At 47.7% G+C, this 24562-nt stretch overlaps 1 protein-coding gene and 1 non-coding gene across 3 annotated transcripts in view; one reads left to right on the top strand and one right to left on the bottom strand.

Moving 5' to 3' along the window:
• The window catches only part of LOC122384609 (actin, clone 403), a 3584-nt gene extending 2587 nt beyond the window's left edge, over positions 1 to 997 (bottom strand). The window contains exon 1 of one of the 2 annotated variants that reach the window (XM_043372180.1): positions 863 to 997. The gene's annotated coding sequence lies outside the window, so the exon portion shown is untranslated. Of the gene's footprint in view, positions 1 to 571 lie in introns of both variants that reach the window. The other variant, XM_043372181.1, reaches the window with a different exon arrangement.
• An 11200-nt stretch (positions 998 to 12197) lies between these two features.
• Positions 12198 to 12390, top strand: LOC122384639. Its single transcript, XR_006257073.1, has one exon. It is a non-coding gene; the product is annotated as a U2 spliceosomal RNA (small nuclear RNA).
• The last annotated feature ends 12172 nt before the right edge of the window (positions 12391 to 24562 follow it).

Below are 24562 nucleotides of genomic sequence, written 5' to 3' on the forward strand. Positions count from 1 at the left end.
AACGGCAGCCCTATCGCCACCAACGGCTGACTGAGGGTTTGAATTTGGCGGACGGAGGCGACCCCTTGAGGAGGGGGGGGGGGGCGATAATTTTGACTTCCGGTGAGGCGTCTCCAATGCCAGCCGGCCTGTTCCAAGGGCGTGGCACGGCCATCAAAGACGATCAATACTGAATTATGTCTCATCCAGCTGCTTGGGGATACTGCCCTACTCTCAGTTAGTTAAATGCAAAAAAGCAGCATGCTGTTTCAGTGCCATTAGCCATATAAAGAAAAAATGAATACCTTTCACAATTGTCGAAAAATGACATATAACTGGGCTGGAAGAGCTAACATGAGGTACTTCTAAAATGTGCAAACCTTAAAATGCATACATATTTGACAAAATTTAAATCACGTTTAACTACGATATTTCGAGAAAGTCGACACCATGACCTGACTGGAACAGGCCAGGAGTTATCGAAGATATAGAAGGGGACCACCGCGAGCCGCCCACTGCGACCATTGCACTTTGTAGTATCACCAGGACCCCTGGGACCAATGATTTGTGCTTCAAGCGGAATGACACTCACGTGCTTCACAGGCCACAGCTTTCGATCCTTTTACCGTGGATCCTTTTACACTCCTCGCACTGAATTGCCGCTAGCTATACGCACTAGATAAGCAACTGTGACACAGACAACATGCAAATAGCCTATTGTGGAAAACATTTATCACCCACAAACTTCACCAAAATCAGCCAAAAAAGAAAAAGCCGGCAAGAGAAACACAAAAATTTGACATAAGCCGGCGTTGAGAAATGAATGATTTCACGCGTTTCTTACGCTCAAGCTTCCTCCACCGAAAGAAAAATCAACACTCACCAAGAGTATCACAGACGGCACCTCCACGGGCTCTCCTTCACCAGCGAGTGGGCCCCCAGAAAATCCTTACCGACTTTACACCGCGCCTCCAACGCCTATCCGGCCGGCCGGCCGCGTGCTGCTGTCAGCCAATCAGAATCCAGTTTACCATATATGGTCATCGCTGAATGGGGCCCGGTGGTCACGTGACGTCGCCGGCCGCTCCGCGGGGCGGTCAGTGGCAGGCTGTCAGTCATCACCAATTCAACACCAACGACAAAAACTCACAAATTTAGCACTAAATTGAGCATATGAAGCAATGCTCACCTATTGTTCATGAAAATGTCCCGATCGGGCAGTGCTGTCGTGGCGTTCGCAAACGCCGGCCCGGTGGCGACATCTATGATTGTGGGGCAGGTGGGCGAACCACCGTACGCCGGACTGGACCTTCGTGTCAGCTGGTACACCGGGTACCCCCCCCCCCCTTCCCTGCAACGGCCAAGCAGGGTGGGGTCGGGGGTTGGGGTTTAACATTCGATAGGTGTATCCGACCTGACAATAATGTTGTCGATGATTTTCCACAGACGCCCTCACAGCACATAATAAGCCATTAGACGGTTCTGTTCTATGTCATGTCGATCCCTATAATCGTTCTCTTTAAATTTGTGTTTGAAGACGGCACTGACGGACCGAGGGTGGGGGGCAATCAGGACAAATGCAACCCCCTGCAGCGCCCGAAATCGGCGATAATTAACCAGTTTTGAATAACAGACGGGAAAATAAGCAACTACATGCTAGTAAAAGTTTGTTTTAAGCTGTTTAGCAATGCATTAGGAATGAAAACAGTGGCGGCGGAACACCTTCAATTAAGGGGGGGGGGGGCACTGCCGACTTTTGGCCCCATTCTTTCCATGCAACGCCCATAGGGCTAATGTTAAAATGCCAAGGTGCCCCGGTGCCCTCCCCGTTCCGCCGCCATATGAATGAAAAGACAACGAGTTTCTTATTTTGAGTTTTTTTTTGGGCTTGGGCATGCTGCTCACCCCCCCCCCCTCCTTGCAGCGTTCGAGACCGCCTTTCTGGATCCGCCAGTCGCCACTTGCCAGTGGGTGACGGCGGACGACCTCCAAGTCGAATCCCGATCTTGTGTCCAACCTTTCGCTGCTGGGCTCGAACCTTTTCGGCCTATTGATACCATTGCATGCTCGTGGGATGTGAAGCTAATAGATAGATAGAGGAGCAAGAGAGCGAGAGAGAGAGAGGGAGAGAGAGAGATAGAGAGAGGGGGGACATTGAGCTGAGCTTCGATTTATGACTGTGTGCTTCCAATGACTGCTGTGGCCGAAACCATCTCGCTGGGACCGGAGCAGCTCCGCGGGTCAGGCCGCCCAGCTACTAAAACGGTTACTCTGGAGGGGCGCGTGCTTTTGCTGCAGCTGACACTCCACTGGTTATCTGGGCTGGGGGGGGGGGGGGGCGGGGCACCGACAGGCGACAGCCCGGAACAGGAAAGTGGGATCAGATTCATGATCACATATTGATTCATAAGTTAGGGTGCCAGCTGGTCATGAGGAAACGGGTACAGAAAACATTCAGCACATACCTAGGCCTCGACCACTGGGTATCCATCTTGAACTAGTTTTTTTTTTTTAGTGGGTCGCAAGAAACTGGCGTGGATCCACTAAACGCAAAGATATCCCGTAGAATAAATTCCATAAGTGCAAATAAAAAACAGCATAGTTTACATTCTACAATCCCAATTCCGACTCCATCGTTTTCCTGTACCATGCCGCACGCGAATAGCCAGAGGTCCGAGATAGTGCACCGGAAGCTTCAGGCTGCAACTGCGCCGACCGGAAAGTACGGTGTCCACAGGAAATCATTGGCAGGTCATCAACGGAAGGACGATTTTCCTACGAGCGTGGAAGATCTCTGCAAAGAGGCGGTTGTGCTGGTCTGAGTGCGATCAGCTCAATAATGTACTGCGAAACTCTTAGAGGGGGTACCGACGGCTCGGAACAGGAAAGTGGGATCAGATTCATGATCATTGATCACACATTGATTCACATATTCCTTTTGTAACGTTTCGTAGTTAGGTACTTTATCCCGGCTCTTAAGTCTTATCAGACATCGTCCAGCTACAGCATTCCGGCGAGTGTCGTTTGTCCTGGCCTAAAATCCACCACCCAAAATCTGTTCTTCAGCATCCAGCATTCAGCACTTATCGTCATCCCCCTGGCATCAACTTCTGCTCGTGTCAGCACCCAGCCCAGTCCATCGCCCTTCGCCTCCCTTTCCCAGCTCCCCTCATAACTCCCGGACCTGTGCCGACTGCCGACCACGACCTGTGAAGTATTGTGAGTCGAAGCGGCGCGGCAGGACGTACAGAAGTTGAGACGGTCGGATGCGTTTCTTCCACCTCCCACCCTTCACTCGGCCATTCGTCCATCCATTCGTCCGTCCGTCCGTCCGTCCGTCCGTCCGTCCGTCCGTCCGTCTGTCCGTCCGTCCGTCCGTCCGTCCGTCCGTCCGTCTTTCCGTCCGTCCGTCCGCCAGCCGTCCGCGCCGCCGCGCCGGTCTTGGTGGTCCGACCTCCTTCCTGTCTGAGGAGCGCCAGGTGTGCTGGTAGGTAGTGGGGGAGGAGAGGGGGGGAGGGAGACGCAGAGACTGGTCACCGGCAGCGCTGCGCTGTAGCGATGCGATGGCTGGATATGAGTGTCAACTCAGTGTCAAGTTTGGCGGCTGTAGAAATGTGTGCGGTGTTTCGTAAATACGGACGATGAGTTAGCTGGTCATCGTGCTTTATGAGGAGGAAATCTATGAAATGTCGATTCAGATCATGGGATAAATAACGTAACTATGTTTCGAAACGCTACCTACCAAACTAAGAAAAAAATACATCATTTCAAAATATGTATTATGCATACCTAGGAATTGCCAAGGAATTTCCAGGGTAGTAACATCACTGATCAGTGATCATATATTTATGCTGTACTTAGGTTTAAGAAATAACTCTAGTAAAATTGTCTCACAATTTTATCATTCCCAGCCATGCCCTGTATCCCTCAGCTGAGCATCAGAGACAGCGCCACTGTCCCGGCGCCGCGGTGCGGTCAGTACCGGAAGGAGCCGACTGCAGAAAATCCGGCCCGTCTGCGCCGGGGTCTCTGGAGTCTGGGACTATCTGCAGATAGTCCCAGACTCCAGAGACCCCGGCGGTGCCGGCGCGGGCCCTCACCGGATGTGCGACTATCTGTCCGGACACCGCACAGTGGAACTCACCTCCCGACACACTGGCAGGGAGGGGCGCACAGTGGCAACATTATCCGTGCGGTACGTTATATGCAGGTTGATTGAAACTAGAACTGCTATGAAATGCAAGACTGCATAATAAATAGGAATGAGTTCCCTATTGCTCGAAGTATCATAGAGATCATATACATTTATCAATCATTTATCATTTATGCAGCCAACCTACTTAGCTCTATTCTCCCCTCACCTGTTTAAACGGTGAAACTAACACTGGTTATTCCTCAACAGATGGGCGGATCATCTGTTGGTCGAATCTAGCGCTGAATGCTAAGACTGACAGACAGATGTTAGGAATGCCTCGATCATCTGTTTCACAAACAGAAGGCAGATGTGTTGGCCTGCTCTAGTTACGTCGGTGTTAGTGACTGACTTTCACCAGTGTCGTGATAGATTATTAGATTTGAATCATGAATGTTAATCGTTTGCGCTTGTAGGGTGAGGTAGGGGATACCTAATGAAGCCAAAAAATTAGTCATATTCAACGGCTGTTGAGTGCTAATATCAATCTTGCGCATCTTATGAAATTAGTGGAATTTTATGAAACTTCACTAATTTCATAAACTCTCATCTAGCCCCTGAGCCATAGCAAAGTTGTGATAAAATTAGGAATCGCGGCGATAAATTAACTATTTTACGGAATCTCCATATATACCGTGAACGAAATGAAACTGCCAACCATCGCAGGATATGAAGCCATGCAATAAAACCGCACTCTGAGCGTAGAAATTCCACTTAAAAACACCTAATATCTTTCCATTTTGCATTTACAGTCGCCGAGTTTAGGAGATAAGCTCAAACATCTGAGAGAAACGCCCCTCGCGGCAGCGCCTCCCTGCTGTTCTGGGACAGATGGCGAGCATGAGTGGCCAACGGAGCGGGACCACGTGAGAGCCATAACGGGCCGGCTAGCCGCTCAGACGGAACGCGGGGAGGAGATACAGGCTGCCTCAGAGGAGTCCGGAGGGGCTACACCAGGGTGGAGCGCGGGGAACTTCGGAAAGCTAGAGACCGCGGCCTCGCGAAGATGTTTTGGGTTGGCTAAGACGACGCTGAAATAGCTTCAAATTAAATATGATAAGCTATAGTTTACCGAGCAGGAAATGAAAGGGGAGAAATGAAAGTGCTGTGTTTACGGTACTATATTATTGTTTTCAAAGTGTTATCACTGAAATAAGGAACTTTCTAGATCGTTCTTATTTGTTTTATGTCATCTTTCTTAGTTGTTTCTTCCCTTCTCTCTCTCTCTCTCTCTCTCTCTCTCTCTCTCTCTCTCTCTCTCTCTCTCTCTCTCTCTCTCTCTCTCTCTCTCTCTCTCTCTCTCTCTCTCTCTCTCTCTCTCTCTCTCTCTCTCTCTCTCTCTCTCTCTCTCTCTCTCCCTCCCTCCCTCCCTCCCTCCCTCCCTCTGTCCCCCATACCCATATCCACCGATTAAAACATACCTCCTGACCAGACCAGAATCCAGGAATCCCCCCTCCCCTCCTCCCCCGGGTGACGGCATGACTCAGCTGCCGGCCGGTGCGGTAGTCGGACTACTCAGAGCCTACGTCACGTGTGCGGACCGTCACCGGGGGGGGGGGGGGGGGCTGCGTCACCACGTCCTCCTGTCACCTGGTCCACGGTGTGGCGAGTCGACCTGACGGATTCCGGGTGCGATGAGCTGGATGAATCACCGTCCCCCCGCGCGGGCCGGGCGGTCGGCCGTCCCCGCCTAGACTACCTTCCCTTCCCCTCCCCCACCTCCCTAGCTTCTCGGTCAAGGCGGCGCGCCGTGTGGGCGGGATCTACAATGACCGCCGCGCCCAGCCGGAAGCTGCGAGCCGATAAACCGGAAGTAGCGAGTTCTGCTGATTGATGCCGCATTGGTGATCGACAACCAAAGAGCACAAACACTCGAATCGGCCTTGCTCGAATGACGAATCCAGTTCTCTATATACCGTCAAGGTATACCGATACTACCGATATACGGTATACCCAAGGCCCTAAATACATATATACCGTGCTCGAATCAAGATACCTATAAGAAACAGGTAGATCCGATGTTTGAAAGTAAAGCCCCAGTCACAAATTTGACGCACCTGATACATTTCCTGACACCCACGTGACTATTGTATTAACTTTTGTGTTTTGCGATGTTTTGACCTTATTTAAAGTACTGAAAGCTCAAAATGTATGATTAATGTTCTTTAAAGCAGCATTTTAATAATTATGTTTGTAAATTATCGATAAGCTGCTTATAGCAGGTCACGTGATTGCTACCAGATTATGTGCTCAGAAAGCATCTTTTCAACTTCGATTTTGAACAATTTTTACCTCCTTTGAGGCCAAATGATGGACGGTTTGAGGCACACGATGAAATGCTGAATCTATTGATGCCAAAATTTGTTCGTTTTTTGCATTTTTAGACTAGTATATCCTGGCTCAAACTTTGACCAATTTGTGTGTAAACCCTATGGTGAAGGGAAAACTTCACGCCCAGCAGGCGTCATTACAGTGCTACCAAATCGTGTTTGGTGGGGGTCGGCTCGAATCTCAAGTGGCAGTCAATCAAGACGAATCACAATGTGTGTCAATGAGGTAAGTCTCGTGATTTCATGGTGGGCGGATCTTCCGGACCATGTGTCAGAAAAAATAAGATGAGTGGATTCGAGTGAATTTGAGCTCTGGAGTTCACTCAGCTGAGTGGTGGGTGGTTAACATAACCCCATCGCTCTCCATGTGATCCTGTCAAAGATGAATCATCAATACAGTGATCGGTGGATGCATGTAAAGACTGAATCTCATGCCGTGAATGATGTTTACTAGCAGAAGGATGATATGGGCATGGACTATTATGGACTATGTGGACTATGTAGGCAGTAGTAAAGTAATCTGGGGCGTGGATGCTATGCGTTTTCCCAAACATTTCCGCCGTAATTCACAATGATTCATGACGTAGCGATAAGTCATATGATTCGTAACGCGCTGGGGTGACTGACTTCAAAACATGCTTTTGCAATGAAATGGTATCTCTCGCTTGTGTTGATCGTTTTAAATCTGTAGCGGTGGAACACCTTCAATTAAGGGGGGGGGGCACTGCCGACTTTTGATCCCATTCTTTCCATGCAACGCAAATAGGGCTAATGTTAAAATGCCAAAATCAAAGGGGGCACGGTGCCCCGGTGCCCTCCCCGTTCTCCTACCTATGTTTTAAATCACGTGCTTTTTCATCAATGGAGCAGCTAAATGTGATAGATAACGAGTAGGCAGCTACTTAGATGAAGACCGACCTGTTTAGGAAATCTTGCGATATTGTAGTACGAACTACAAAAGACCGCGCCTGATTTCCAATTTCCAAATGCCTACAACGTCCATTTTATCTATTTTGCGTGTGTCTTCCAAGCCAAAACGCAACGTATCATTCTATTCCAATGTGCACCGGTCACTGTGTAGGTATAACAGAACCCTGGCTTGTTTGTTTTTCCTTCCTCTCAGCCGCCTGAGATCGACCACTTCTTCAACCACTACCCGACACCCGAAGCTGGGCCAAGGCCGAACGCTGCTTTTTGAGGACCAGCTGAGGACCATCTGACAAGTGAGGACCGGTTGAGGTCCTGTCGGCTGAGAGCTCGACAAGGATATCCACAAAAAGCGACTCCAGTTCGATAGATTTAACCCTCTCTGATGATATAAGCGGAGCTGAGGACAGTGCGGCTATAACGCTCTAAAGGGTTTATTTTGTCATGAATACCTAAAAGGGAACCCTGAATGCGAAATGAGAGATTTGACTGCCGAAAAACAATAAGAATACTTACTGAATTATTGTAAAAAAATAAACAAAACAATAATGCTCGAACCCAAACTTTTTCATGCTTTAAAGATTTATGGTTAAACGAATAAATCCCAACCCCACTCGCTCCCTCACGTGCCGTACCCCATCCCTTTTCCCATGACTAGCTCCGGTGGCGCCGGCTTGTATGTCCTCCCGTGAAGCCAGCATGGTACTCTAGCCATCACTGGTCGCGTCATGTGCCTGCCCCACCCCCACTGTTTCATCCATTTACTAGCCACCACAAGATAATGCATTTTATTTTTCGTGTTTTTCATTCTCCTCGCATTTCATTTTAATTTTTCAGTCTCCCGTTCTAGTTTTAGAAGTTTTCATTTTTGCTATCCGCATTTCCAGCCACTTGTCCACTCATCTTCCTTCATGCCTTCTTCGATCTCTTCTAGCCTGAAGCTTGTCACTTTCTGTGTCATACCGAGGCTGGCAAATGTTTGTAAACACCACCAAACGGCCTACTTCCCAAACACTCCCCCACGCCCCTCCACACTGCGTGTTGTAAATCACATTCCGACACGGCATACACGCCTCTAATCGGTGCGTGCCTATCTCATTCGTCACACATCTGAAACGCGTCAATCTCCACACCCCCTTCCCCCCACCCTCTTCCCAATCAGTCACGGCTCGTCAACATCCTCCCCTCTCCTCCTTACAGCTCCCTCTCTCTCTCTCTCTCTCTCTCTCTCTCTCTCTCTCTCTCTCTCTCTCTTTCTCTCTCTCTCTCTTTCTCTCTCTCTCTCTCTCTTTCTCTCTCTCGGCTCCCTCCCTCCCTCCCATCGCTTGACTCTCTGACGCGTGTCTATCAGGGTACTTTGCCGTCTCGGTCAAGGCGGTGTTGGTTTACCGACTCCGGGCAGACCTTATACGGTGATGTGAAGAGCGGCACACACTATCGCCCCCCCCCCCCCCCCAGCACCGTGACCTCGCACATAGATACAAAACATCGGAGACAGAGGACATCGCTAGGGTGGGAGGGGGAGGAGGGAGAGAGTGAGGGGATGGGAGGGACAGGAGTGACGACGGGTGAAAGAGAGGGAGAGAGAGAGAGAGAGAGAGAGAGAGAGAGAGAGAGAGAGAGAGAGAGAGAGAGAGAGAGAGGAGAGAGGGGAGAGAGAGAGAGAGAGAGAAAGAGAGAGGGAGAGAGAGAGAGGGAGGGAGGGAGGGAGAGAGAGAGAGAGAGGGTTACGGCTTTTTACCTGTGAAATGTGACAGCGTTTTCTAAAATTTAGCAAATATGGCCTGCAAAATACTGGTACCTATCTAAATTGCATGCAAAATTGTCAAATAATTGTTACAATTGAAATTTATGATTTTCAGAACAAATTTAGTCATTCCCCTAACCACTGACCCCGCATATAAACAATTCGTTTTCATCGATAGTTGCAATGACAGAGCTAGAGGAATCATATTTAAATCTAATCAAAACTTTCAGACACTTACATCCGAAAGCAAGTTAAACGTTTTCACTAACTAAAGAAGCTAACCGATACCTACACCTGAAGTACTCTTCTCACAAATTCTAAAACAGGCATTTGTTCAATCACATATGAAGTGCGTTTTCAGATTTTTTTACTTCTGAAAAGAAAAATTGTGAATGCGTAACCGACATATGGGAAACGTGTTCGGCACTGAACTGCTTTCCTTATATGGGACCTACCATATATGTGTGCTACCATATCCGTTTCCATCAGACCGCCACTGCCATTCGGTGCTGCCATATGTGCGTCTGGCAGCGCCGTGCTATCCGGCGGCCATGGTGGGTCCGTTATCGGGGTCTGCGCCCCACCGTCGTCACGTCCGCGCCATATACGGTGGTGTGGCGGTGTATCCCCACCCCCACCCCCACCCCCACCGGGGGATCTGAGATACGAGGGCAGGGTCACCGCCGGGGGTACGCCCGCCAAATGGGACACAGGACCTGATCGGAGGATCAGAGCTACTGGCTGATGCAAAATTCGTTCCCACGGACTCAAAAATCATGACGTCACTAAGGCTTCAGTATTAAAAAATCTAACCGATATTTTTTAATTCATTCACAATGAACTTCCATCAATTCCCTAGAGATATCCAAAAACTTGACAGGCTGTAACGCGCCGTTTTTAGCTGTAGCGACGAGAAAAAGTGGGCTTTTTAACGAACCCCTCCCTAGCAACTCCCGGGTTAATTAATCGTGGAAGGAAAAGGAAGGAAAAGACAAGAAAGCAAAGCGTGAAATGTCTGATCGGAGGTCTGTGAGACTGAAAGTGACAGAAGTGGCTGGTATAACTATGAACCGGAGCTTACATTTCTCACAATTTTGTTAGTTCATAAACTTGGCCTTACACCGAGCACTGACCAGTGACCACTGCACTGATCCGACCAAACAGAAATTCCAAAGTTTAGACCGAAAGTCAGATTGCGCCTGTCTCATTCCTACATCCTCTCACGCTAAAGAAAAAGAAGAGATCAGTGACTATGCCGTGTTAGAATGCACCTGGATCTCAGCCCCCCCTGTCGCCTCGCAGGCTCCATCTAGTGGCGATACTCCGAGACTCGGCCGCGCATTCGTGCATATGTGTCGCCACGGTCGCACATGCGGAATCCGAGGACGAGCCAGTGAGAGCACTTCTGCTGCATACCAAGATTACTTTACTACCTGCATACTGGGTATAGTAGAGAAATATGCTAAGACTTCCGCTAACATATATACTTAGTTGGGATGGGGTGCAAAGCTCCTAACAACGGAGCAAAGGCAACAAATTCCCAAAGAATAGTTATTTACAGAGCTATGGGAAGGTAAAGGTCTGACAAACTACATGATCGGACCGGTGCTGCTCCAAACGCTTGCTGGGGAAAATACCCCTTTGTTCTATCAGAAAATACGACGAAGAATTATAATTTCATCATTTTGCCTCATAACTGTCCCCTTTTGTTCGTTGATTTGCTATAGGTACCGTTCGGCCCAGTAATGCTATTTCGGCCCAGAGAGTGATAAAACACGCAAAACATTGTGCCAAATCAACCACCGACTTTTGGCTGCAGCGGGTAAGCCGTTCCCATTTGGATGGGAGCCACTCGGTGGGACAGGTCACACTGACGCTCTACTCTACCCCGAATGGACTTGCTCGGCCCAATGCAGCTTGCTTCCCTCGCCGGCCGCCCGGATGTGGTGCGACCAAATGTCCTCATGGTATTCAGTCATAGCTCAGCCCACATTCATTCCAGGGTCGGGACGCCTGGAGATGAGGAGTGAGGACTGAATATGGACTGTCTTGACAGCCATGGGTTCCCAGCACCCTCCAAAATAACTAGTCAGGGCTATCATGGATCAAGGATCAAGGTCAAGGATCTATCATGGAAATGAACAAAGTGAGAGGAGCACGCTGTCCAATCGAGTATCCGGACATAGCATAGGGAGTCTGTTCGTTCGGTGTTTTAGCTATGCGTAGTCCGCTCCGACTCAGACATGGGTCGAGTCACTTAGAGTCAGGTGAGCTCTCAGTGTTCACGTGCCGTGACGGCCGACTGAGTCCCTCCCGGGCCCCTCCCATCGGCCGACCCCGGCGGGCGGCGGAGCGGCGCGGCCGCCGCCGTCCGCCGCCGCCCGCCGACTGACACCGCCCAGGCTCCGCCCACCGGCCCTGACGTCACAGGCTGCCGACACGGATACGGTGGGGTGTCTATATATAGCGCCCGGGGCCATCGACGGCGCTGCCATCTGCCGAGCGATAGGCGAGTCTGATGCAGATCACCTTACGGTGGGCTGATCAAATGACACGAGGCTTAGCTTTAAATGAGCGTATCGACAAAAATATCAAATAAACGAAAAATGCCGTTACCTGACGATATAGCTCAGTAAACAGGGATTCAGCAGATATATATCAGACTCAGGTCAGGTCAACGGTCACGACACCAGAGGTCATGATATCGAAAACTGTTGTCTGTTGGATGTAGGTCAATAAAGGCCAGAAGCTCTCGGTCAACGCCGCCGACGCGATGGAACCAACTGAAAACCTTTGGTCAGGCGAGACAATATCGTAGATATTTTGAGATAATTAGGATACTTAAAGATAAGTACGAATGGGATAGGAGGTTAAATTCAGTTAGATCTGAATGGCAAAGGATGCTTTCACGGACGCTTACAGTAACTCCGGTGGTCCTGATTGCCGATTTGACCTCGAATTGCTACTAGCATCTTTAGATACTTTTTGAGTGCATAAGTTTGAGATATTTCAGTGCTTCAGTATCGCTTCTCGGCCTTTTGGCTAAGATCAAAGTGTAGTATCTGTTCTTATCAGCTTAATATCTGATACGTCCCCTACATGGGGACCAGAATATTAAACTGATTTTTGGACTTTGGCGGGGTTTTTGGAGCTTGCTCCAGCCCTGCCGCGGGTTGGCCTGGCATTGCACTACAGCCAGGATCGGCCCACTTTAAACATCAGATGCGGATTAGAAGAAAGATGAAAAGTGAAAATAATGCCTTTCACCAAAACTCAAACGACATGGCAAATATATTCAGAACCTATAACGAAGAGATTAAAGTACCTATAGGCGCACTAGCCGACGGGCAACTCATCCCTACGTCATCCTATAAGACAGGAGCATTCTCTTCCTTTCACAGCCCTCAGGTAGTGCCTAGTCCACCCCCCCCCCCCCAAAAAAAATCCTACCTAATAAAGCAAATTACGTGTACCTATTTCATTTACCGGCTCACTGCCGCGCGCCTGCGGCGGATATAGACTGCGCCGCCGCACAGCGCTGTACTGCGGCACAGCCTACCTCCACAGGCATCTCATGGAGCGTCTCGGGAAATAACACGGGGAGACTGCAGTCACGCACAAGAAGGTAACTCTACTCCCTTTTGGAAATCGGGAGAGACTGCAGATGAGAGTTGGAAGGTAGCACCAGGGCCTCGTTTCATAAAGCGAGTCCGTAACTTACGGCGGTTTTCGGTCTTGTATTGCAAGAGCGTGTGAAGCGATAACTCTATTTCCCCTTCTCCTTTCTGTTCTTGCTTGCAAGATAAATAAAGTCGACGATTCAAACTAATGTTATAACCTCAGTGCATGGCTGCCATAGGCGGCAACGGTCATGTGACCTCCCAAGGTCACTGAGGTCACCTGAGGTCACCATATTCGAAACGGCTGATGAAATCGCATACGCTGAATCGACTGGTGGTGTTTTCGTCTCGATCGGCCTAGTAGTTCCTTTCCTGAGTTATAGAATGGCTGCCATAGGCGGCAACGGTCATGTGACCTTCCAAGGTCACCGAGGTCACCTGAGGTCACCATATTCAAAACGTCTGGTGAAATCGCATACGCTGAATCGACTGGTGGTGTTTTCTTCTCGATCGGCCCAGTAGTTCCTGAGTTATAGAATGGCTGCCATAGGCGGCAACGGTGATGTGACCTCCCAAGGTCACCGAGGTCACCTGAGGTCACCATATTCGAAACAGCTGATGAAATCGCATACGCGGAATCGACTGGTGGTTTTGTCTCGGTCAGCCCAGTAGTTCCTGAGTTATAGAATGGCTGCCAAGTGCCAAGGGCAGCAACGGTCATGTGACCTCCCAAGGTCACCGAGGTCACCTGAGGTCACCATATTTGAAACGGCTGATGAAATTGCATACGCTGAATCGACTGGTGGTGTTTTCGCCTCGATCGGCCCAGTAGTTCCTGAGTTATAGAATGGCTACAATAGGCGAAAACGTAAAGTTGACCTTTCGAGGTCACCGAGGTCACCTGAGGTCACCATATTCGAAACGGCAGATGAAATCGACCGGTGGTGGTTTCGTCTCGATCGGCCTAGTAGTTCCTGAGTTATAGAATGGATGCAATAGGGGTCAATGCCAAGTTGACCTTTTGAGGTCACCGAGGTCACCTGAGGTCACCATCTCCGAGACGGCTGATAAAATCATACCCCTTGATTCGAGTGGTGTTTCGTTCGTCCCGATCGGTTCAGTGGTTCCTGAGTTATAGAATGGCTGCAAGGGTGGCGGTCGAATAGTGTTTTCCCATACCTGCTACATTGCATGATTAAATCGAGACATCCAGGTATATAAACGGCACGTGTACTGTACCACACTTTTCAAAGTTTAATGCAATGCTTTAATATTACAAGCCGTGTGGTTCAAGGGATGTTGAACCACACGTTGAACCACACGGCTGCTGACGTCACTATCATATAGTTGTGAGCTTTTTGGCAGGTATGGGAAACACCTTCCAGCCCTAAGGCAGGGAATTCAATAAATGTCACCTCGCTTTTTTAGCAAAATCACCTCGGGCCTAACGGCCCTCGGAGTTTTCGCTAAAAAACCTCGGTGACATTTATTGATCGAATCATCCCGGCCCCGGGCAGGAATACCTATATTGTCCGAGCCTGTCCGAGCTAAGTTATAGAATTCAGTGGAGCTAAGAGAGTATCTGCGCCACAACTGTATTTCACTAATTTCTCCCATACTTAACGTTCTGGGCCCTGTTTCACGGCGGAGCGCTGCAGTGCGCTGCGCGCGTCGGCGCGTTGGGTTTCCATGGCAATATCAACAAACTTCCCTCTGACGCTACGCTATGACGTCATCGCAAAACGCTAGCACCCTGGCGCCAGCACCATCCGCACGCTAGCAGTATTGGTACTCAAACTTCTGTTCAATTGGTACTAGGTTCTTCAAGGTCTCTGTTCGAAACGCGATTTACCATAAGCTAACGGATCGCACGCAACCAGGCATCGGTAGGATTGTGATTGCAGGATTGCAAAATCCTGATTGCATTCCTTTTTGGTGGATTGCACCTGGATTTGAAATCCATTCCAAAAAACAGGATTTGATTGCGGATTGGATTGCATCATATTTCCAATTTTTGCAATCCAATCCGGATTGTGTTTGATTAGTACTTTGAAATGGTTTGTTGCGATTGAAAATTATGAGATCGGCTTCATCGGCTTAATGTACTTTGCTATCAAGGGCTTTACATCGAAACTTGAAATAATTTAAACGCTTTTAATTTAACCCTCGCCCGTAAACGGCGATCTGCCACCTTCGCCCATGCAGGGGGGGGGGTTGGTGCGACCCCCCCCTTGGCGTTTGAAAACGGAGTGTCGTAGAGCTTAGCGGAAAAGACCAACGGATTGCTCTCGTCGAGATCTCGCGATTGGTGGTATATTTTTTGGTCCTAGGTCAACATTTGACCTACTTTTGACCGGTCAAAGGTCAAATTTTCGGAAAAAATAGACTTTTTCAACTTTCCGCGGCAATTGCGGCAAAACGGTGGGAGATATCGACTTGAAACCTTCACTATCGTGTTCCTTGATCAATTCTCTATCGTTTGGTATGTATTTTGTTTCCCTAGCTCTAAAAATGGCGCGTTGGGAGCGCCGGAAGTCGGCAAGGTCACAGTCGGCGGCAGAAATTCGAAAAATCAAAATTTAAATTTTTGAAATCTGATTGTATTTTTGGATTTGGGAGGTCCATTTGCTCCCTATAGAAGCTAATATTGCTGCATATTCCCATTGAGGTGACAAGAATTAGCAAAATAGTGGTTCGGGCGCTTTTCAAAAATAGTACCGGACGCTGTTCCTCTTGTGACGTCATAGCTCCGTGACCTGACCTGACCCGGTCAAGTTTCTTATACCATATGATAGCCAATACTTGCCCCAACATGCATGGGAAGTTTCATCACGATCCATCAACCGATGTCCGTACCACCGGCAGGAAACCTCGGGCGTTGGCACTCAGTTTGTGAAAATCCGGCCGGAGGCTGTTCCCTTTGTGACGTCATAACTCCGTAACCTGACATGACCCGGTCAATTTTTTTTTTATCAAAAGATGCGCAAGGTTTGCCCCATAAGGTACCCAAAATTTGGCGGCGCTGCGCGCCGCCGTTTTTGCACTATTTCCGAAAAGCCTCAGGGGGGTTGCACCAACCCCCCCCCCTACATGGGCGAGGGTTAAACGCTCAAAATAATATACGCTGATGAACTACATAGGAAGGGCAAAATTACGTATTTGAGGGCGAGTTTTAAAAATATAAAACACTGGTTGGGTAGAAGTTAAAATGTGGGGGTGTTTGAGGCAAAAAATATTTCCCATAAAATACCTGTGCCTTAGATAGGAATTACTCGCAAGACTAGGTACTAGAAATGGGTGATTTGGGGATGGAGGCACGGCCCTATGCCCCCCTCCCTCCCCCAGATCCACTAGTGCACATAATGATACAACAGGATTGCAAAAAAGGATTGCGGATTTGATCACAATCCAAGTGAAAAAAGGGGATTGCGGGTAGGAATGCAATCCACTTCGGCACTAGGAATGTGGATTGGGAATGCAATCCTTTCAAAAAGGATTTTCCCGATGCCTGCACGCAACGTCATTCGAGTGACGTAAGGGTATGCCTCAGTTCCCAGCGCGCTGCAGCGCGCGCAGCGTCGGGCGGTGAAACAGGGCCGGAATAGGCTCCAGGCCGGCCTTCGGCTGGCCTGAAGACGATTCCAGAACTCTTTAACCTAACATTTTTCCATTTACCCTTACCTAAGATATCCCCTATTTGTGGCTAAGGCCACATCATTGGTTCGCGTCGCTAGCAAACACGTTTCCCAATCACCCCCACCCGAAAACCCCGATTTCCCAGCGTCCCCTAGAATGAAAATAAACTATTATCGGTATATTGTCCTCCCCGTGGCCTAGTGGATAAGGCGTCTGTCTCCTAACTCGGCGGCAGCGAGTTCGCGGCCGGGAAGCTCCACGCCGTTTGACCCGCGTTCCTATATTAAGCCAGCTGGGGCATTCCACGATAGATCGTACCACTTTTTTCCAATTTGACACCCTCATCTCTCGGATTTTAACGATAATTGGTCTAAGGGGTGATCAGGGGCTCTGAATTCTCCTGTAACAATTTCAGGCTTATCAGATGAGTGGTTTTTGAGTTATAGTGTATAACATATTTCGGATCTTGCGTTGCAGCCCCAAGTTTGGCGGGCTGTAACTCTAAAGGCCTGGCTACACTATGCGTTTTCTTCGTGCGTTTTTTGCGTGTTTGCGTGTTTTGCGTGATATCGTTCTAGAAAAAAGAACGATATTACGTTTTTGTGATGTTTTTCACCTTAAATTTTAGTTACATCAGAGTTATATTAGCTTTTGTATATAACCAAAGTAAAAATTATATTGTTTATAACTTTTTTCCTAGAACGATATTACGCGAAACACGCAAACCTGCAAAAACGCACGCAGAAAACGCATAGTGTAGCCAGGCCTTAACCCGGCAGTTGCTGGGGTATTTCGCCACCAACCGTTTGCTGGGGGGGGGGGGGGGGCGTTAAACGCCCCCAGCCGATAACTCGAGAACCAATAGGCGCAGCGAAACGCACGAGGCGGCAAACGAAAGAGCGCGACGAGACGCTTCAGATGAGTACTTTAAAGTTGAATTTTGAGGTCACAAGTCGGGTCAAGGTCAGGTCAAACACCTGAAATCGGGCTTTCAGTAGCATGGACTTCAGGACTTCGCAATGGGCGCCTCTCGTCATAAACTCTGTCCAAACGGTGCAAAATCCATCATATAAGGCCTACAAGAGTGTCAGCTCCATGTCGGGGTCAGTCAAGCATAGGTCAGGGTCAAGGTCAGGTCAACCGGGTAGGCACATATCCCCGAAAATCAAAACTGATATTCGCAGCCTGTGAAACATGTTTTATAGGTAATTTGGGGCGTAGAACACGATGGTGACATTCATTTTATCATATGTGTACGTGTTTGGCTCAAAAAATTCAATTTAAGAATGGCATGTATCATGGTCGTGAAGTAGTCACGAAAAATTGCCAAGATTCAGTTCAAGATTATGGAAAATGCGGAACGATAATCAATAATCGAAGATAGCCATTTGATTGATCATGGTATTGGCAGTCTAATGGCGTTTACGGCATGTCTGTATGTCTATTCTGTGATTTTATATGATTTTTTGAACATATGCCGTTTTTGGTCGAAAACTCAGAAATCATGACGTCACTAAAACCTCGATATCTCAAAGATTATCCGACCGATTTTTTTGAAACTTTGTCACAATAAACTTCAATCAATTCCCTACAGGTACCCAAAATTTGGCGCGCCTGCGGCGCGCCGTTTTTATGCTATGGCCCGGCGAAAAACGTGGGGCCGTTTATATTCACGGTGATTTCACTTCTTTTGGTATTTCGTCGATTGACCCATCTGCCGGCTTAATCAGAGGTAGACCGTACGGTGGTGTAGCTGTATTATGGCGTAACTCTTTGGCCTCTCACGTGAAGCCAGTATGTTATGAGGATGACCGGATAGTCGGTTTGGAATATTCGTTTAGTGGTGTAAAAATTCTGTTTGTTGGTGTATACTTGCCTTACAACACAAACCTCAATTTCGACAGTTATGTTTTCTACCTAGGTAAGCTCAAAACGATCATCGATGAATTTGATTCCCAATACGTATGTGTGCTTGGTGACTTTAATGCAGATGTGGTCAAAGGCACTGAGTTCGGTAAAGAGCTTGAGTCGTTTTGTAATGATTCTCGCTTGGTGATAGCGGATATTCAGTACCTTCCCTCAAACACTGTGACACACATTAATGATGGCCATGAGGTGGAGACTTGGTTGGACCATATCGTTTGCACGAGGGGTTTTTATGCTCTTGTTGATAGCGTTACGATTGATCAATCTATTCTCAGTTCTGATCACTTCCCCATAGTGGCCAATATCGATACTCAATTGCGTGAAAATGTGTGTCATGTTTCTGACACTGAACAGAGGATGAGGTGGGTCGTAGACTGGGATTCGCTTAGTCCCGATGATATCTTAACTTACAGTTCTGCTGTGAATGACGGTCTGGCCCAGCTTACCGTTCCTACCGATCTCTTGCACTGTGATGAGTGTTCAGATACAAAGGAACACTTTGATCTCATTAATGCCTACTATGATGAAATAATTAGCTGTTTACAAAAAGCATCTGAGCTCACAATATCGAAATGCTTAGGATATAAGAAGAAACGTAATATTCCTGGATGGAACGAATATGTTAAAGACAGCCATGACTTACTCTGTGATGTTTATTCGTTGTGGGCTTTGATTGGCAAGCCCAGGGATGGGTACATTTACCTGCAATTACGTCTGGCGCGGTCACGATTTAAGTATGCTGTACGATTCTGTCTTCGGCATGAGAAAGAAATGAGGGCTAAGTCACTAGCAGATAAACTCGTTCAAAATCCTTACAGCTTGTCTGCTTTCTGGAAGGAGGTAAAGAAATTGAATAAGAGCCCTCCACTGTCTCATTCGATTGATGGTGTTTCGGGGTGTAAGAATATTGCTGACATGTGGAAGGATCATTTTTCAGACATTTTGAATAGCGTGGATAAGACGGATCGTAAAGAGTATGTCTTAGGGCAGTTTCAGGAGGAAACAAGTACATTCAATTGTTTCTCAGTTCCTGAGGTTCTGAATTCCATTCAGGAGCTTGCGTCTGGTCGCTCTAATGGAAATGATGGCCTCAGTGCTGAACATTTTAAACATGCTGGGGTCCCATGTGCCACACATTTGTCTTTGTGTTTGTCTATGATGGTGAGACATGGCTGCATACCGCATTCTTTTGCAAAAGTTGTGCTTACACCTATTGTTAAAGACAAAGCCGGAAAACTGTCTGAAAAGGATAATTATCGTCCAATTGCTATTGCCAGTGTGGGCTCTAAGATATTAGAAAGGGTTATTTTAAACCGTTGTTCTGAACAGCTCTCTACAGGCCATCACCAGTTTGGCTTTAAGGAGAACCATTCGACCGACTTGGCCATATATGCTCTAAAAGAGGTCACTGATTACTTTCTGCGAAACAGAAGTCCTGTATTTCTTTGTTTTCTTGACGCCCGCAAGGCATTTGATCGTGTAAACCACTGGACACTTTTTGATAAGCTGTTAGAAAGGAAAATGGATATTCATCTGGTAAAATTGCTCTGTTCTTGGTACAAATCACAACAATTTCATGTGTTATGGGGCGATGAGCTTTCAGAGGGATTTACAGTGTCGAATGGCGTAAGACAGGGGGGCATTTTATCTCCTTTTTTGTTCAATGTGTATACCGATGATTTATCAATCCTTCTCGCACAATGTGGTTTTGGGTGCCACTTTCACGGTAGCATAAATCACCTGTATTATGCAGACGATATGGTCCTTCTTTCTCCTTCGTCGTATGGACTACAGAAAATGCTGGATCTTTGTGTTACGTATGCAGATGGTCATGATATTAAATTCAATACGAAAAAGACTGTGTGTATGACAATTCTTCCTAGAAATTTCCGCGATCTGTACGTACCGTCTGTGACTCTTGGTGGTAGTGAATTGAAGTTTGTTGATTCGTATAAGTATCTTGGATTTCAGCTTACTAACAAAAGCACCAGGGCTGATGACATGGAAATTCATCAACAATATCGTAATTTGTGCTGTCGAGCGAATTCTTTGAGTCGTAAATTTGCGATGTGTTCATACTCTGTTAAGAAGTATCTGTATACTACCTACTGTTCAAATGTCAGTTGTATGCACCTTTGGCACTCCTTTCATGCATCTGTTCTAACGAAATTCAAAGTGTGTTTTAATAATGCTGCCAGGATGTTCCTTGGCTACGATAGGTTTTGCAGTGCGTCTAATATGTTTGTTCAAGAGTGTTTACCTGGCTTTGATGCGCTGTATCGTAGATCAGTGTGGAACTTTGTGTCACGTCTTGCACGATCTTCCAACAGGATTGTGTTGTCACTATTCTTTAGTGACTTGGCCTACACTTCCTTGATAAGGAAAGCATGGTCCAAGAGCTTGCATGGAAGTTGAGATTGTGTTACATTGGGCCTTGGTGCCCTAGCTGAGTGGATGACTCGTTTATGGACCTAGAGTCTGCCAATAAAGGGATCTCTCTCTCTCTCTCTCTCTCTCTCTCTCTCTCTCTCTCTCTCTCTCTCTCTCTCTCTCTCTCTCTCTCTCTCTCTCTCTCTCTTTAACGCCCCCCCCCCCCCCAGCAACTCGCGGGTTAATAGCCAGGCCAGGCCTAGACGGATAATTCAAATGCCAAATGCTATACGGCATTTAAATTGCATTGAAACAAATGATTATATGCATTTTTAAAACTTTGAAATATATACTATTTTTGATAATATAACACCTCGAGTTTCCTTCATTTGCATTTTTGTGCCTTTGGGACCAATTTTTTTTTTTGAATTTTTATTCACTTAAAAACATTTTTGGCTCATTTTTAAGTAGTATGCAAAAAATTAGGAAGGTGTTCTTTCTATAAATGTACTTATTTTGCGTCACCGTAATGGTCTCGAATTGTGATTTCGGAAGAGAGCCTACAAATTGTGTGGTAAGGCTGCCTAGTGACATCACTGGTCACTGAAAGTTCAATTGAAGTCATTTTTGCCTCACTTTTGCATTGTTGACCTTGCGTGACGTCATTCGTACGTCACTAGGGTCATAAGAGTTTTCGTCAATAACTCTCGATCAAATTGAGCTAGAGAGACGGGAAAGCTACCAATGGACTCGGAAAGACCTTGCGAATCGAATGATGTGCGATATGATCTCATTCACCCAGCTTCGTGGCCTGACCCGACTGTTAACCATCTCTGTAGCGGCGCTGTTTGTTCAGCGCCGCGCTGGTTTGCTTTGCCCCGGACTCGGGGCGGTCACGTGATGCCCGGGGGCTGGCTGCCGGCTGGGCCGCTCGGTCGGGGCACGGAGCCAAATACACGGCAGTGTGCTGACCCGAGGTCAGCGACTTAAGCTGACCTCACCAGAACAAATAGTATACCATTCGACGCGCCGGAGCTAAGCAAACACAAAGATGCTAAAATCGCGGCTCTGCGACCATTTGTTGCAAAGTTAGGTATCTATCAAAAACCGGACCCGTAATTTGGGTCACTTGAAATGACCTCAGGGGTCACCAATGAACCTGAGACCTTAAAATGTGGTATCATTCGATGCATCTTGTATCGGCGCACATGCTCGTTTTTTCCGCAAGGTTCTAGCTCCATTAGAGGCGAAACGGCGAGCTGGGGTCGTACCGACCCCCCGGAAACCCATTTTGTATGCATTTAAATGAGGAACTTTAGAAAGAACACCTTTCTAATTTTTTGCATGTCGATTTTGAAGGACCTGAGGTTTATTTTGAAGAAATAAAAATGGCAAAAATTTTGGTCCCAAGGGCCATTAAAGACAATTTAAAAAAAATACTGCGACTTTTTTGAACATGTAAAGCTTTTCTTTCCAATTTTAAAAATACTGTAATAATCTTTGATTCATCGTTAGTTCAAAGCTGTTTACCGTTTGCTGCTTGCTTAGCTCGTTTTTGAGTTATAGCTCATCAAACTCACCCTTACAATCTGAAGTTTAGAAAATATTATGCAATGTAACTCAAAAAGTTTTCATCTGAGAAGTCTGATATTTTGGCAGTTGTTTTTGGAGCCTATGATTACCCCTTGTACCAATTTTCATTCAAATCTGAGAGATGAGGGTGACGGGCCTGGTACGATCTATCGTGGAATGCCCCAGCTGCATGGGTGTAGTTTTCCAAAAATCATTGGGGGTGCTCAATAGCTTTCAGAAAGGCATTCCATAGTTTTTGTAGTTTTTTAGCTGTTCTTTTTTACTGTAGCCATCAGGCATCATGCAAGAAATGATGTTAAATCGGTTCGAGAGCTTGTTTTAATAGCGCCACTGTAAAACAATTTTGGCTCACCCAATGCATTAACCCGCGCGGGGCTGGGGGGATAAATTTTACCCCCTGTTATCTCCCGAACTATTGGTCCGATTTGGAAAATTCAAACGCCAATCGAAAGATCTCATCACGAATAACTAAAAACATGCACTTAATCTAAAGTTTGAGGTCAAGGTCAAGGTCAGGTCAAGGGTACAAATTGCAAGTTTCTACAGTATCGGCCTTGCACCGTAGTTGCCGAAGAATGGAGTCATGGACTGAGACTGATTGCCCAAAACGTGTTTGGGTCTGACCTTGGCCATAAGTTTGGCAGGCCAGATTTTGTACTGGACCATTTTGAGTCAACTTTGAGAAATACATAACGTACAACGGTGGTAAAATCGTTGCTATAGGTATAACACAGTTTACCCGCTCCGGGTGTGAGGGAGGGGTGTGGGGCAATGAGTGCACTGACGTGGCGCCCTCGGAGGGCCGGTATGGGATTAAAGCTCAGCTACACTAAGGGCTTGTGTGGTGCCTTCAGTTATCGGTGGCACCCTCAGAATCACCGGCGTAGGGCCCTCAGAGCCGCCGGTAAGGGAGGCACCGGTGTGGGGCCGCCATGCAGGTGCCGGTGTGGGCGATCAGAGGTGCTAGTGTGATTCTCTCAGAGGCGCCGATGAGGGTCCTTACAGGCGTTGCTCCGGGCCCTCATAGACGCTGGTGTAGAGCCGTTACAGACCGGTGTGGGGCCTGTAGAGCTGCTGACGCGAACTCTCTACAAGCCGGCTGGGGGTCTCAGTGACCGGCAAGGGGTCCTTATTAGGCTGGCAGAAGAAGTCCTGCGGGGTCCTAAGAGACCGGCATGGTACTGTCAGACGCCGGTGGGGCCCTCAGGGTCACCGTTGTGGGGCCCTCAAGTCATCAGTGGGTGGCCTTTAGATGCGCAGGTGTTGGTTGGGTCCTCGGAGCCGCCAATATAGGGCTTTTAGGCACTGGTGTAGGCACTCAGAGTTGGGGGTGTAAAACCCTCAGAGACACCGGTGTGGGCCCTCATAGGCACCGACGAGGGCCCCATAGTTGCCGTTATGGGGCCCTCAGAAAAATAAGTGTGGGACCATCACAGGTGGGAAATGCCCCTAGAACTTTCCCTCATTGGCCGGTAAGACCTCTCAGAGGCCAGTAAAGGCTGAAGCAGACTCTTTCCGCGTTCAGGAAATCGCATGCGAGAGCATATTCAAAAACATTGTAATTCCTCTCGCATCAATCGCTCGCGGGAGGTGCGTGCGATTGATGCGAGCGTGCTTCCATGTATTTGAATAGGCTCTCGCATGCGATTTCTTGACTGCGGAAAGAGTCTGTTTCAGGCTTAACGGGCCTTTGGAGAACACCGAGGTGTCCTTAAAAGCCGCAAGAGGCCCTCAGAAGTCGGCGTGGGGCCCTTATGGAGACCTTAGTGTGGCTATTTAGGGCCCATGAGGTGCTCTAAAGAGCCCCACGGGGCCCTTCTGAGTAGAAATATGGCCATCGTTAACCCTCAGCGGTCAAATGGCGCCGCAGGGCCTCTCGGACCCAAGGGTCCCTTTGAACCCGATGGGGGGAGGGGAAACGTGTCCCCTTACACCCCTAGCTATGCCACTGTTTTATATGCATCATGTCAGGTATTTTAGGCTCGCCCCCCCCCCCAACTTGAAAATCGTTCCCGGGCCCCTGATAATATCAGATGTACCTAATGTTAACACAAATATCATGCATCTTAATTTGTGGTGATTTATTCAATGCATATTATCTTAATCACTGAATTGAGTAAGCATAGTATTTGCATGATTCACTGGGCTCATTACAGTACTAGGAGATGGACATTCTGATTATTGAGGGCCTTGAGTCAGCTGGGAATGTTTTGAGGAGGCTGGGGGTGCTTTAAGAAGGCAG

The sequence above is a fragment of the Amphibalanus amphitrite genome, unplaced genomic scaffold, assembly GCF_019059575.1.
Source record: "Amphibalanus amphitrite isolate SeventyFive unplaced genomic scaffold, NRLGWU_Aamphi_draft 000194F_arrow, whole genome shotgun sequence".
Taxonomy (NCBI): Eukaryota; Metazoa; Arthropoda; class Thecostraca; order Balanomorpha; family Balanidae; genus Amphibalanus; species Amphibalanus amphitrite.